We start from the raw sequence: 14,594 nt of genomic DNA, 5'->3' as shown, positions 1-14,594 counted from the left end.
AAAACTTTAAATTGATAGCAGTGTCACCAGCCACAATATTTGAGATGAAGGGATGAAGCCAATCAATTTACTGACTATTTCAACGACAAGGGCCCCCCAAATGATGCCACTGCAAAAAGGGCCAATATTCAGGTAAAAATCCGTAAAGGCCTACTCACAATCAGTTGAATTCTCCTCACAATAAAGGGATACGTTCTGTTATTAGATAATGAAAAACAACGAAAAAAAATCTGGATAGTTTATCACATTTACAGTGACCGTCATCAGCAGATATACTAACATTTTAGGCATACTGAGATTTTAGTATATCTCCTGATGACGATCACTGTACATGTGATTGAAATATCCAGATTTTTTGTCATTGTTTTTCACTATCTAATAGAAGTATTTATCAATCTTTGAACTGTTAATTGAGCTTCATGGAAAGGATGTGTGGTCTTTTATCATGGATGCCACAAGGGAGTGGCAGCTGGACATGACACCTTTGGGAAAACGTCAAAGAATTTTAGCCCGTATTTATTTGCCCCCTGCTTTTTCTCTGATCTTTTTATAACCAAGTCATTTTCATTTAATAGAATATTGGTGCCTATAACACATCTAAAGTATTGCAATATATCACCATCACACCTATCATTGGGAAATTTTTCCCTGACCCCTCACCCATTTTCAAAATTTCTAGATAGCGTCCTTAGACGATTTCATAAACAACAAATATTTTGCAAACATGACTTACGCTAAACAATTTGATCTGCATGCTCCAGTGTTGAAAAAGTGTCCTTTTCCGTTATTGCCAAATGTCCCCCATGTTTAAGCTCCCTATTCCCATATACTTTTTCTCTATACAACAAAGGATTGATAATGAAGCTCCCTAGCTGGCTGGCAAATTTCAAATAAATAGAACTTCAGTGCTGACTCTGGTAATAATCTAAATCTTGTTATTTGAGTTCCAAGGAAATCAAAATAAAGACATTTTACCCTCCCCCCTGGACCCATCTTAGGTCTATCCATACCTGAAAAACGACGATTTTCTAAGGTTCTTCTTTTGGTTGCTTCAAAATAATGTATTTTTAGGGCAGTATTATATTTTTGTCAGCGTTGCCATGTTGAATCATGAACACAAAAAAGCAAAACTAACTCGTTGAGTTTGAAAGGTACTTTTTTTGTTCTTAAAATTCAAACCTTAACATTCTGCTGATTCCCAAAGACAGCTAAACGTTCAAAAGAAAAGCTATTACGTCCTTAGCTGTTTAGTTTTCCAAGTTTTTAGCTTATTTTTTGCTGATTTTTCACCCATGTTCCTTTTTTTTAATTTGGTGCCCGATACTACCTACGCATATGGAGATTTTTTTCATTAAAAACTTAAGTTCCTGATTTTTACTATTTTTTAAGATATATGTAGTTGCGTATGTTTTAACTAAATACAGTTTATTTTCACTGTCCTTGGTACTTCAGTGGGTCTGATGTCCGCTGAGTTTTTTTTTTTTTAGTGGACCTTAAAACGCCAGTAAAATCTACCGAACTGCAATAAAATCAGTAAAATGCTGGTAAAATCATGGCCTCTCGTGACAAAATCTTATAATTTCCAATTTGATTGGCTGGACGTATTCGGTACAGTCCCCCCTCCATACTTCTCTTATCTGCTAATTAATTTACTTTAGAGATTTTCGGCTCAATTTATTTGAATTTTCTATTTTTGTTTTGAATCTACTGAATAATTTATAAAGGTTGTCACCATGGGTCCCATCTGATAAATGACTTGTGTTACATCATTGAAGGATACTAAGGCTGTGGAAGACCCCTGAGTGGCCCCTTATTGGTTTGGCACAACGAATCTCTTTTGTTACTTAATTGTTTGTCTAAAGTATGAACTGAACACAAATTAATACCTTTTTTCCGGTAACACTTTAATACACGGGTATGAGGCTTTTTGAAGTCTTATTACCTACGCTTCTACCTAAGCTACGGGGTATTACCTATCGAGTCTAGTAACTTGTAAGTGAACAATTTAGTTTATGTAGATTTTGTACGGGTATAAGATCTTCCATTATGATTGCGTATGCTGAATGCTGATGAATTGTGTGTTTTCTTCTTTGAAGTGTTAATGTTTTGCAAATTTTGGATATAAATTTCAGTGAAAAACTGCATTGTTTTCTGTTTCTCAAATGTAGGTATCTCTCCTTTAAATCAAGCCAATTGGAAACTACATTCATGCGAAAATACTAACTTAAAAGAAAGAAGATGAAATATCAACTCCCCTGGAATTACAAATCCCCTGGAATATTATCCCCTGGAATATTATCCCCTATAATCCCCTGGAATATTATCAACTCCCCTGGAAATATTAATGGAAGAATTGAAAATATTTCGTCTCATAATGTCCATGGCGACTTTAAAATTTGTAATTGTAATTACAAATAATTACAGGTTTAATTTGTAATTAGTAATTGTAATTGGTTCATTATAAGCTAGACTAGGTTTCTTTTTCTCACCTTGTAGGATATTATTCTTTGAAAAATAATTTTCAAGATACTTCTCCATACCCTAAATTTACCTTTGCTTCTCGTTAAATTAGGGGGGGTGGCGTTAAATTTTATTTCTGATGTAAATGAGAGGTAAGTTTAAAATCACCCCCCCCTAATGTGCAAATATAAACCCTGAAATGGTATATATAGGGGTGGGGGTAAAATTCATTTCCGATAAAAATGATTATTATATTTGGAAAAAGCATAAACAAATGCATCGAGTGGTATGTTTGCTTTATTCATAAGTCAATAATATGAACAACGGAAAATTTACCTACTTCTCTGTACCCTAAATTTTTTTTAAAACTCCAAAATGAACAGATATTAAATTAACAAGCATTGCAAATATATATTATAACAGGTAGTAATATAAATAAATGAAGAAATCTTGAAACGACCAAAAATTAAAGTGAGTATTAAAGTCAAACGAACAAAAATCGGTACTTGTGCATTATACCCACTCTTTTATATATGTCAAATGAGACACGGCAGTTACCGGGACAGATGCGGGAGAAAAATCCGATCATAAAACAGTTAAGGGCTAGGTACACGTAGCTGATTTCGGGAACTGATTTCAGCATCAGTGGACAAACAATAGCGGTAAGAAAAATTTGGTTGAAAGAAAAATTTATTGCGCAAAATTTTCAAAACAAAAAATCATGGACGCAAATAGTCAACTGAAGTCTTTTAATAGTTACTTGATTAATCTTAGCTTAGTTCTCAGTTTAATTCTCAAGCTCTGTAGTGGGGTCTTTCACCAAAGATACCTCTGGCTGACTATTTATTTGTATCCCTATTTTTTGGTGATGATCATGATGAAAATCAGTGCTGATTTTGTAAATCTGTTGAAAATTTTTCAACCTCAAATCGACGCCGATTTCCTTTAAAACCGGCCCTGATTTGGAAATCAGTTCCTGAAATCAGCTACGTGTTCCCAGCCCTTTAGAGTCGAGTTGTGTGAAACGGGTGATCTTAAATGAATGATAAAATTATTATTTTTATATAGCCAAATGGCAAAATAAACGGCACCGAGGTGCTCACCGCCAAAATTTATCAACTTCCTTAGCCGAGCACATGTGGCGTGCGAAAGTGAAGGATGAAGGTAGAGATAATTTTAAGCGTATAACTGTAACATGTAATTATTGTAATTTTGTTAATAAACCATTATAATCGGGTATCTGTCTTTTTTTATGTTTTTTTCTTCACCCACCACCCCCCCCCTAATGTGCAAATATATAGCCCAAATTTGTTTCTAAACTATTCTATATTCATCCTATTTTATTTTATTTCATTAGCATTAACCAAACTAGCAGTATGTAAAAGAGTGGGTATAATGCACAAGTACCTCAAAACCCCTACAAACAAAGAGTTCGCTACTGCCCCCTTCGCCCTCCTCTAACCATACAAGTCTAAAGCCTATAACGTCATTTGTGTTTTATTGAAAACTATAAGTGTCTTGAAAGAACTAATCCCTGCCGAATCCAGAATTTTGTTCGGAGGGGGGGGGAGGGGTAAAAAAATCTTAAAAAAAACATCAGAAATGTATCTTATACATTTTTATTACTTTTTTGTGAGTCGCACACACATTTCAGGGGGGGGGTCAAACCTCCCTAATCCTTAATGGCTGAGAATTCAGTAATTCAAGATTTCTTTAACTGTAATTTTTATTTTCCAATGTTGTAATTATAAAAGAAAATAGCCTATTCGTAATATAATTCATTTTCAGTAAAACGCAAATGACGCAATAGGCTTTGGACCCTACCCGTTACGGGTTGGGGAGGGAGAAGGGCGCTGTAGCCAAATTCTTATTGGTAGTACTTTCGGTAATTTTTGTCTTATAGCCACCACATTCAAGATCTTGTTTTGCGAACATGAGACAATAACCGGTTTTCATGGTGTTTATACCAGACAATATTAGCTTCGGCTGGGTGGGAAACTACATTGTAGCTATATTTTAATTAAATATTTAGTTGGTATTTTGGTTAGGTTAGTTTAGGTTACGTATTTATCATAATGTGGTCTGGGCGGCCCCTCGTCCATTCCTAGTTGTTGTAGGTTCCATAATTGTGTTGATAAATCATTATATTTTCATCATATTTTGTTTTATTTCTTTAGCATTAACCAAACTTTATTTCTCGGCACAACTTGAGGGTGATGGCTGCAAGACACAAGTACCGTACTTTTTGTTCGTTAAAAAAAAAAAGTTTTTTTAACTGAAAGTAAGGAGCGACATTAAAACTTAAAACGAACAGAAATTATTCCGTAGATAAAAGGGGCTGTCCCCTCCTCAACGCCTCGCTCTTTACGCTAAAGTTTTTATTGTTTTAAAAAATTAAGTTGTGAGACAGAGTCAAACTTTAGCGTTAAGAGCAAGGCGTTGAGGAGGGGACATCCCCTTTCATATACGGAATAATTTCTGTTCCTTTTAAGTTTCAATGTCGCTCCTTACTTTCAGTTAAAAAAAACTTGTTTTTTTCTTTAATTTCTGAACGTCTTTGAATTAATGAGCTTTGATTTTGGCTCACCTTACATGAAGAATTAAAACGAAATTCACACATTAATTTCCCTTTTTTTGGCTAAATGGCTTTCTCGAAATTTTGTTCTGACGTAACTAACGAATTAACTTACGTAACGAATTTCTATATTCGTATGTTTTTATTACGTATCTTAGGGAGTTTGCCCCCAAGTCAATACCACGCACTTTACGCTAAAGTTCAAATTTTGTTCGAATCACAAACCACTGAATAACAAATCCCGTTTAATTAGAATAGATAGCTCTTTTTAAAGTTCTAAAAAAACATTCGCTTAGGTATTGTCTACGGGGTAAACCCCCTCATGTACGTAATCATTTCTGTTCGTTTTAAGTTTTAATGTTGCTTATTGCTTTCAGTTGAAAAAAACTAGTTTTTTTTATTTAATTTTTGATCGTTTTTTAAATAATGTTGGGAAATCCGGTGCCCCTTCATAGAAATTTCCCATCCCCCAAGGAAACATCCTCCATGGAAAGATCCTCCCCTGTAACCCCTACGCCGACCCCGACCCCCCACCAGAAAAAAACTCATCCTGAAAACGCCTGTATACTTCACAATAACCAATACTATATGTAAACAATGGGCAAAGCTTATAACTTGCAGCCCATCCCCCGGGAACTGTGGGGGATTAATTCATCCTCAAGACATATTAAATAGATTTTCGACTATGCTGAACAAAATGGCTATCTCAAAATTTTGATTGGGTAACTTCGGGAAAAAATGAGCGTGGGAGGGGGCCAAGTTGCCCTCCAATTTTTTGGGTCACTTAAAAAGGGCACTAGAACTTTAAATTTCCGTTCGAATGAAGCCTCTCAGGATACTCTAGGACTACTGAATCGATACGATCACCCCTGGGGAAATAAAAAAAAACAAACAAACACGCATCCGTGATCTTTCTTCTGGAAAAAAACAAACAAAATTCCACATTTTTGCAGATAGGAGCTTGAAACTTCTATAGTAGGATTTTCTGACACGCTGAATCTGATGGTGTGATTTTCATTAAAGTTCTGTGAATTTTAGGGGTTGTTTCCCCCTTTTTTCGAAAACAAGGCAAATTTTCTCAGGCGCGTAACTCTTTATGGTCAAGACTAAATTTGATTAAATTATATATTTGAAATTAGCATAAAAATTTGATTCTTTTGATGTATCTATTGGTATCAAATTTCCGTTTTTTAGAGTTTTGGTTACTATTGAGCCGGGTCGCTCCTTACTTACTGTTCGTTACCGCACGAACTGTTTGGTTTGAATACTCAGTCAACTTTTTGACTGTTTCAAGCAGTGGCGAAGTTTCGTCAAAATTCTGGAGGGGTGGGGGGCAAAGTTAGAGCCAATTTTCGCAAATCAAGTGAAAATGGCAGTGAAAACTGAAAAATGATCCATATATTACCATAAAGGCAAAGATATACTAAATAAAACGGACGTGTTTCTCTGGATACTTGAATTATGCAGGCTTATCTTAGTTTTGACAAGAATAAAAAAAAGAACTAAACTTCAGCGGGTGGGGACTGAGGTCTGGAGGGGCAAACTTGGGTCTGGAGGGGGCAGTTGCCCCCTGCCGCATAGCAAATTACGCCCCGGGTTACAAGATTTATTTATTCTTTTATGTTACTACCTGTTATGTATGTTTGCTATGATTGTTCAATTAATTTCTGTTCATTTTAGGTTTCATTTATTCTTTAATGTTAATGTCTAGTCGATTTGAGCTTGAATTATAACAATTTATTTCTGCTGATATGAAAGGGGCTGTACCCTCCTCAACGCCTTGCTCTTTACGCTAAAGTTTCTTATTGTTTTAAAAAATAAAGTTGTGAGACAGAGTCAAACTTTAGCGTAAAGAGCGAGGGGACAGCCCCTTTCATATACGGAATAATTTCTGTTCGTTTTAAGTTTTAATGTCACTCCTTACTTTCAGTTTAAAAAACTTCTATTTTTTTAATTTCTGATCTTTTTTTAGTTAATTCAGCTTTTATTTTTGCTCACCTTCATTGAATAAGTAACCGTCATTAAAAAAATTTGAATAAAAATTTTACTTTTCTTTTGATAAATGGCTGTCTCTAAATTTGGTTCTGACGTAATTTACAAATTAACTTACGTAACGAACTTCTATATTCGTATATTTTTCTTCTGGCAAAATATACAAAGTTGCAGATTTTTGCAGATATGAGCTTGAAACCTATGTTATAGGGTTTACTGATACGCTGAATCTGGCGGTGTGATTTTCATTAAAATTCTTTCACTTGTAGGGTATGTTTCCCCCCTCTTTAAAAAATCAGGTAAATTTGCTCAGGCTCGTAGCCTTTGATGAGTAATACTAAACTTAATAAAACTCGTATATTTAGAATCAGCACTATAAGCCCATTCTTTTGATACATTTATTGACATCAAAGTTCCGTTTTTAAAAGTTTAGATTACTATTGAGCCGTATCGCTTGTTTTTTTTTTTATTGTTTTTTTTTTAATACGTATATGTTATTAAGTATATGATGGGGTTCTCCCCTTATTCAATACCACGCTCTTTACGTTAAGATTTAAAAAAAAAATTAATTCAATAACCACTGAATCACAAAGGCTGTTTAATTAGAATAGATAGCTTTTTTGAAAGCACTAAAAAAAGAACTGTAGCGTAAAGACCGAGGTATTGACTTGGAGGAGAACCTCCTCATATACGAAATAATTTCTGTTCGCTTTAAGTTCTAATGTTGCTTCTTACTTTCAGTTGAAAAAACTTGTTTTTTTTAATTTAATTTCTGATCGTTTTTTAAATAATGCTTGGAAATCCGGCGCCCCCTTCATAGAAATGTCCCTTACCCCAAAGAAATATCCTCCAAGGAAAGATTCTCCCAAGTAACCCCCTCCTCCAGCCCCCCCCCCCAACCAGAAAAAAATTATTCCTGAAAATTTCTGTATAATTCCCAATAACCAATACAATATGTAAGCAATGGGCAAAGTTCATAACTTGCAGCCCATCCCCAGGGAACTGTGGGGGATTAATTCATCGTAAAAGACATATTTATTAGATTTTCGACTATGCTAAACAAATTGCTATCTCAAAATTATAATTGGGTGACTTTGGGAAAAAATGAGCGTGGGAGGGGGCCTAGTTACCCTCCAATTTTTTTGGTCACTTAAAAAGGGCACTAGAACTTTCAATTTCCATTCGAATGAGCCCTCTTATGATATTCTAGGACCACTGGGTAAATACGATTACCCCTGGGAAAACAAAACAAACAAACAAACAAATAAACACGCACCCGTGATCTTTCTTCTGGCAAAAAATGCAAGATTCCACATTTTTGTAGATAGGAGCTTGAAAACTCTACAGTATAGTTCTCTGATACGCTGAATATGATGGCGTGAATTTCATTAAGATTTTATAACTTTTAGGGGTCTTTCCCCCTTTTTTCGAAAATCAGCCAAATTTTCTCAGGCGCGTAACTTTTGATGGGTAAGATTAAACTTGACGAAACTTATATATTTGCAACCAGAATTAAAATCTGATTCTTTTGATGTATCTATTGGTACCAAAATTCCGTTTTTTAGAGTTTCGGTTACCATTGAGCCGGGTCGCTCCTTACTTACAGTTCGTTACCACGAACTGTTTGATATGACTCTTACTTTTTTCTGAAAACTTAGTTTTCGGAAAGTTTAATTAGTTAATTTTTGTTCGTTTTTTATTGTCAAAGTTTTTCTATTGGTTAACATAATGAATATTTCTCCGTTTTTTTTACGTCTCTCGCATAAGAATTGAAATATCTGACTCTAATTTATTGATTACATCTTTTAATTTATTAAAACATGTAATCAATATATACGGTATCTTTTTGTAATGTTTAATTATATCTTTTAATTTAATTGATTAACATCTTTTAATTTATTTCAACATCCTCTTCATCGCTCCCTAAAAGTTTCGACCAAGAGCATTACATTCCCGGTATAGCTAATAGACCTATTAACTAATTTGAACAAAGTGGCTGTTTCATAATTTTGACCAGCGTTAAGAGTGTCTAAAATAGACAAGGGGGGCCCTTTGCCCTCTAAGCACTGTTCAATATGCCCTGAAAAATTCAACTCAATGCCCTCAGCCGTTAGTGAAATATTGTTGATGTGCCCTTTTGACAATCAGCATGCACATGGTGTGTTTTGATTTTGTTCAAAATATCCCTCATTATTGCCTGAAATTAGTCACGAGTAGATGTACTAGCAGTTGCAAGTAGTCACTATTGCAAGTTGTCGCAGTTGGAAGAAGCCACAGTCGCAACCAGTTGCATTTCCAGTCACAGTAGGGGGTGCTACCATTTCATCTAACCGTCACAAGCACTAAACGTCATTTCGTCGACAAGGAAAATCCGTCAGAACATCGACACGTCAGGGCATCGACAGTCATAACATCGACAGTCACAATCGCTACCCGTCAGAATGTCGACAGTCATAACATCGACACGTCAGTTCATCGACAGTCACAATCGCTACCCGTCACAACGTCAACAGTCATAACATCAACACGTCAGTTCATCGGTAGTCACAATCGCCACCTGCCAGAACGTCGACAGTCATAACATCAGCACGTCATAACATCTAAGAAATTTTTAGATATTATGACGTGTCGATGTTATGGCTGTCAACGTTGTGACATCTAAAATTTAAAAACTTTAGTTTTGAGGGGTTTAGGGGGAGGTACCTAGGTTAGGTTAGGTTACGTGTTTAATATATGTTATGCCTTACCCCCACCCCCCTGATGTGCAAATATATATCTGAAATTTGTTTCTAAACTATTATATACTTGTTACTATTATATAAAATTATAAATTTTTTTCATAAAGAAAATCCGTCAGAATCACTAACTGTCAGAACGTCGACAGTCCTAACATCGACACGTCATAACATCTAAAAATTTTTTAGATTTTATGACTGTCAACGTTCTGACGGGTAGAGATTGTGACTATCGATGAAATCACGTGTCGATGTTATGACTGTCAATATTCTGACGCGTAACGATTGTGACTGTCTATGTACTGACGTGTTGATGTTATGACTGTCGACGTTCTGACGGGTAGCGATTGTGACTGTCGATGTCCTGACGCGTCGATGTTATGACTGTCGATGTCCTAACGTGTCGATGTTCTGACGGATTTTCCTTGTCGACGAAATGATGTTTAGTGCTTGTGACGGTTAGATGAAATGGTAGCATCCCGTTAATACTCTTACCTGTTCCTAAGATTTTGCAGATACGCCTTTTTGATAACTTGGATGCAGATAGTTTCTTTTGATATAGCTCAACATACCCCACAAAATTCCTGAAATTTCAACTCAATACTCTTAGCCTTTTCAGACAGACACCGGACCAAACATTCCCTTCTTTCCCAATGATAAATCCTTCATGTAAAGATAAACAAGCTGCATAATTTACATTACTTGCCCATGCGGCTGTGGGGGGATGGCATCCCCAGAGGCATTGTTATTAAACCTTGTGACTATTTTGATTATTTTTTTAGATTTCTATCAGTGTTAAGGGTGGGATCTAAAAGGGCAGGAGGGGGAGGGCTGGTTGCCCTCTGTCTAGTCTCTAACATCCCTTTCAGCATGCCTGTGAAGTTTCAACTTAACACCATTATCCATTCCTTAGATATTGATGTTGTGTCCTTTTGACAACCCTGTTGCATATAGTATATTTTGATTTTGTTTGACATCCCCCTCAAGATTTTTTATTAGTATTACCCTAATACCTCTAGCCTTTTAGGACACTCAGGATCAAAAATGCCCGCTTTTCCCAATAACCAACCATGTATATAAACAATGGGCAACTTATATAACGTACAACACTTGCCCCGTGCACTCTGGGGGTTTTTTCATCCCTAGAGGCATTGTTGTTTGGCTTTTTGACTATTTTGAACAAGACAGCTATGCAGAAATTTTGATCAGATATCTTTGGGGGTAGGGCAAATAAAAGAGGAATAGAAGGGGGACTGGTTGCCTTCTGCACATTTTAATATCCCCCTCAACATACCCTGAAAATTTAAACTTGATACCCTTGGCCACTCTTGAGATATTGAAGATACGCCTTTTTGATAAACTGTATGTACATAGTATATTTTGATTTAGTTTTACATACCCTTCAACGTTTCACAAAGTTTTACCTTTATACCCATAGCCTTTCCGAAGACACCCAGAATCAAACACATCTCCCCCCCCCTTTTTTTTCATAATGATACGTCCTGCGTGTAAAGAGGGCACATTGAATGATTTACAATCCTTACACAGGGGGCTTTGGGCAGGGGCGTCTTTTTTTTGGGGGGGGGGGCAAGGGGGTAGAATTTTTGAAAATCTTTATCAGTGATGAGAGAAGGGAGCACGTCCCTCAACATTTCCCAAAGTTTCAGCTTCATACTCATAGCCTTTCTGAACACACTCAGAATTAGAAACCCCCCTTTTCATAATGATACATTCATGTAAAAAATTTTCATGCATGTAAAAAAGAGTACATTAAATGATTTACAATCCCTGCCCAGGGGACTAGGGGGGAGGGGTATTGCATCCTTGGAGTCATAGTTATTAGACCGTTTGACTATTTTTAACAAGATCACTTTCAAAATCTTTATCAGTGATGAGAGAAGAGAGCATCTAAAAGAGGCAAGGGGGCTGGTTGCCCTCCAGTAGCTTTTCAACATCCGTTTTACTCTCCCCTGAAAGTTTCAACATAATTCTCTCAGCCTTTCTCGAGATATTACTGAACCATCCTTTTGACAACCAGCATTCACACAGTGTGTTTTGTAGTGTTTGGCATCCATCTCAAAGACTTTGGGTGATTATGTGGTACCCAAAGGCATAACTGATTGACCTTTAGACTATTTTGAACAAGATGGCTGTTTCAAAATTTTGATAGAAATACCTTTGCAAGGAGGGCAACTAAAAAAGGCACTGGAATTGGGGCTGGCAGCCCTCCAACCACTTTTTAACATCCCCCTCAACATGTCGTGAAAGTTTCAACTTAATACACTCAGCCGTTCTCAAAATATGGCAGATCCCCCTTTGTGATAAATGGATGCACGTAGTGCCTTTTGATTCATTTTCACTTACCCCTCAACATCCTCCGAAGTTTCACCTTAGTACTCTTGGCCTTTTAAGGCACACCCAGTGGCAAACATTCCTCGATTCCTAATGATAAGTCATGCCTGTAAACAACGGGCAAATTGCATAATTTACAATCCTTGCCCCGGGGTTTGGAGGGCATTGCATCCCTGGAGGTTTAGCCATTAGATCTTTTGACTAATTTGAAAAATTAAAATTTCAAAATTTCGATTAGCGCTCATCAGAGAAGGCACCTAAGAAAGGCAAGGAGGCGGGACTGTCCTTTAATCTCTTTTCAACATCTTCACAGCATATCCTTAGTGTTTCACTTAATATCCTCAACCGTTCCTTAGATATAGCCGATAATCACTTTTCACAACCAGCCAGCACACAATGTGATTGGTTGTGTTCGGCATTCCTCTCAACATATCCCTGAAGTTTCACCTTAATACCCCAAACCTTTTTAGGACACTCAGGAGCAAACTTGCTCTCTTTTCCAATAAAAACCCTAATATGTTAATAATGGGCAACTTGCATAACTTACAATCCTTGTCCCGGGGGAGGTGGCTGTCAACCCCAGAAGCATAGTTGTCTGACCTTTGGACTTTTTGACCAAAATGCATCCGATCAAAATCTTAGAATTTTGATCGGATGCATTGGGGAAAAACGGTATGTGGAGGGGGGCTGGTTACCCTCCCATAACTTTTGACTTTTAAAAAGGAAACTATAACCTTCGATTTCCATTCAATTGAATCTCCCCCAAACCTTACAAGCTGCAAGTTGCATACCTTACAGCCCTTGCTCCGGGGGCTGTGGAGGGTTTTATCAACACCTTTAGCATAAGTATTTGACCTTTGGACTATTTTGAGCCAAATTACTGTCTCACAATATAATCGGTAGGATTTGAAGGAAATGAGCTTGGGGGGGGGGGTTGGTTGCACTCTCATCACCTTTGGATCTTAAAAATGGTAATATAACTTCTAATTTTAAATCGAAAAAGCCCCCTCCGAAGCTTATACCACCACTTCTTCCATATGAAGTGCCTCTGAAAAAAAATGAAAAAAGACGTTGGTGCCATAGGGTATTTTATGATGGTGATGTCAAGATGAAATTATAAAAAGCGTAATATTAACTATACAGCTCTCAGCGATATTCTTGTGCTCTATTAGTACTTGATAAATAAAATAGATAAATAGATAAATAGAAAAATAGATGAATTAAATAAAAAATAAAATAGAAGGGGAGTATTATCAGCAATTCCAGTTCTTTTTAAAACTTCCAATCAATTTATTTCCGCAATAAACTTTTGTTATTAAGATGAATTTGAGTAATAGTTATCATTCCTGATCTACGAGCTGGATTTCTCTGTACTAGGGTACAGCTATTGCTGCGAACATAGCCATCTAGTGTGTTCAGGCTCTGTTCAGGGAAATTTCCGTTAATTTTCAAATATATAGGACAGAAGAATAGATCGTTGATTTTGAAAGAGGTGATAGTTTTACATCGAAACAGCATAAAAAAACACAAAGGAATTAACCAATAAATAAAGACCCTTTTATTCGAGTCAGCTTTCGTCACCTCTAAACAAATGGGCTGAATTGCATTTTATAGTTATATTGTTGACTTGAGGAGGGTTGAGCTCAATGCAATTGATTTGAATGGGGGTTGAGTCAGCCTTTTTGTTAGATAGACGGGGGTTGAGTTGAAAGAGGATGAAGTTAAATGAGGGTTAAATTGCACGGGAGCCCGCGTTTACCCCCCTGGAAAATACCCCCCATAAAATACCGCCCCACGGAAAATACTCGGGAAATATCCCCTCAGAAAATACCCCCTCCCTTGCGGAAAATACCACCCCTCCGTGGAATATAACCTCCTCTGGAAAATACTTGCCCGCTGCTGGTTAGTCTCCAATCACTTTTGACTTACAAAAAAAAGGACTCGAACTCGCAATTTCTGATCGAATGAGCGCCCTCCAAAGTTTTTTTGACCATGAGGTGGAGGAAGGAGGATTCCTTTCCTATGCGGAATGAATTCTGCTCATTTTGGTGTTTGATGTTACTCTTTACTTTCGTAATAACAGCGTAGACCAGAAATATTCACAGAAATCAAGATGGATTAGATATCGAATTCCAATTTTTGATGTGTTTTTACAAAACAAATCCCCCCCCGAAAAAATAACACCATACAAAATTCGTGGATACGGCCCTGGGGATTATATATCAATTTCTACCTCCACCCTCCCATCATCTCTTCCATAGAACTAATTCCGTATTTAACTGAAGGATCAATGAGAGTTGGGATGTTTTGGTTTTAAAATGCGCCCTTTGAGGCATCTCCCTCCCGCCCTAACTACAAAACAATCATAGAATCCCATCGTAGAGGTTTAAATTTAAAGCCCTTTGATGTAAATGTCTGGAATAGTGAAACAACAGAGAATTTACCTAAGACAGTGATTTTGTTTTACCTTCAAAATATGC

The 14,594-nt window shown here is 36.6% G+C and overlaps 1 protein-coding gene across 1 annotated transcript in view; it reads left to right on the top strand.

Moving 5' to 3' along the window:
- Positions 1–2,026: 2,026 nt before the first annotated feature.
- LOC148941157 (uncharacterized) overlaps positions 2,027–14,594 on the top strand; it is a 136,273-nt gene continuing 123,705 nt past the window's right edge. Inside the window, exon 1 of the mRNA XM_089104038.1 lies at positions 2,027–2,164. The gene's annotated coding sequence lies outside the window, so the exon portion shown is untranslated. The remainder of the gene's footprint in view (positions 2,165–14,594) is intronic.

Source organism: Artemia sp. Qi Xiang Cuo, chromosome 18, assembly GCF_049724085.1.
Source record: "Artemia sp. Qi Xiang Cuo chromosome 18, ASM4972408v1, whole genome shotgun sequence".
Classification (NCBI taxonomy): Eukaryota; Metazoa; Arthropoda; class Branchiopoda; order Anostraca; family Artemiidae; genus Artemia; species Artemia sp. Qi Xiang Cuo.
This window is presented reverse-complemented; position numbering and strand designations above follow the sequence as displayed.